Below are 1,616 nucleotides of genomic sequence, written 5' to 3' on the forward strand. Positions count from 1 at the left end.
GGCTTTCTGTACCAGCAAAATTCATATTGCTTTTTTTTGGTGCCTGCATGTGAAATGGACATGTTTAAAAGTAAAAGCAGTTTCTTTATGATCCTGCAGCGGGCAGTGGAAACAAGTGAACAATGTGGAAATGAATTTGAAATATTCTTAGCCAACAGCTAAGCTAAATTGAGAATTTCATCAGTACGTCTCTCATCTTTCAACTGAGGATAGTATTCATTAAAAATGAGATTCAATTTTTGACAATAGGTGTTAACTTCAAATACCAGTTCAAGGTCCTTACCAAGGCCACTTTTTGAAAGCCCTAAAATCCTAAAAAAAAAACCCCGTCGGAGCAGCAAGAGGCTATTTCACTTTAGCATTCTGCTATTAAAGGCACCAGAAATCAGAATATAATGTGTTATTTTGCTGTTGGTCAGCAAGCCGGAACATTCTAGTGGGTATGCAAATGTAACACTCCAATATGTTTGTGAGACTGAAAACAAGCTTTTCACTTTCGTAGTTTCTCACAAACCTGTCCTCTCTATGTCCTTGGTGCAAAGGGACATATGGTGCATTCACTTTGGCACAGTACTTAATGAGGTGTTTCAAATGTGGTTAATGTACAGTGTCTGAATGGTAAATTGGTCCGTATGTTTTAGGCATAATTTGCATTAACTGTAGTTTTCTGGGTCAGGGTTAAAAAATACTCAAATATTTAGTCGATTTTCACTTCCTTATTTCTCAGGCCGGGGAACTTGGGTGGCGATGACACACTGTGGGAAAGAGAGGCCACAGCCTTGGTTTCAGGGAGTTAACCTGTATCCTACTGCCTCACCTCATAAGCATAAAATGCTAGTGAATGATTGAAACAAGACCAGGGAGCTCACATTGAGAGGACACTGTAAATAAAACAAGGCAAAAATGTGGTCTTGCAACAGTATCGTGCTTGAATAAGTGTTACTAATGTGACACATTGTGAGTATTTTTTCCAAAAAAAATAAATCAAGACACAGTTAACCTCTATCTAAAACGTTGCTTTTCATAATGCGCTGCGGTGTTGATTAAGATTCCCTACTCCAAATAGATTTCTACATTTTACACAATAAAGTTAGGTTGCATAATTGTATTAACAACAGGAGGTATCTTCAATTATTAAAGTATACATCGCTGCATTTAGCACTTAAAACTGGAAGAACTTGGCATCACTACGCCGATGATGCACTATTTTATCTGTCTGCTCTCACAGTTCTTTTTGATAGATTGAATGTGACTGCGAGGATAGCTAAAACTGCTAATATTTGTTCATCAAAATTCAATAATCTACTGTGAATCAAACACAGTAGATTAAATCACACCCCAGCACTAATGTCAAAATTATTTTCCCGCTGCCTCTGCTGCTGTCAACAGGAGTAAACGACAGGGTGTAAGTGCATTAGATAGTAATATATCGTCCCATGTAATTGAATGATGCATTGTTACTGTTATGACTACACACCGTGTTGGTACTATATGAACCAGAGGTGGGACCAAGTCATTGCTTTGCAAGTCACAAGCAAGTCTCAAGTCTTTGCACTCAAGTCCGAATCAAGTCTCAGGTCAAAATAGGCAAAGTCCGAGTCGAATCCAAGTCAAGA

At 38.2% G+C, this 1,616-nt stretch overlaps 1 protein-coding gene across 1 annotated transcript in view; it reads right to left on the bottom strand.

Annotated features, from left to right (window-relative positions):
- The window catches only part of hip1 (huntingtin interacting protein 1), a 48,831-nt gene that overhangs the window by 25,899 nt on the left and 21,316 nt on the right, over nt 1–1,616 (bottom strand). The gene's annotated exons all lie outside the window — the stretch shown is intronic.

Source organism: Cynoglossus semilaevis, chromosome 4 (assembly GCF_000523025.1).
Source record: "Cynoglossus semilaevis isolate Cse_v1.0 chromosome 4, Cse_v1.0, whole genome shotgun sequence".
NCBI lineage: Eukaryota > Metazoa > Chordata > Actinopteri > Pleuronectiformes > Cynoglossidae > Cynoglossus > Cynoglossus semilaevis.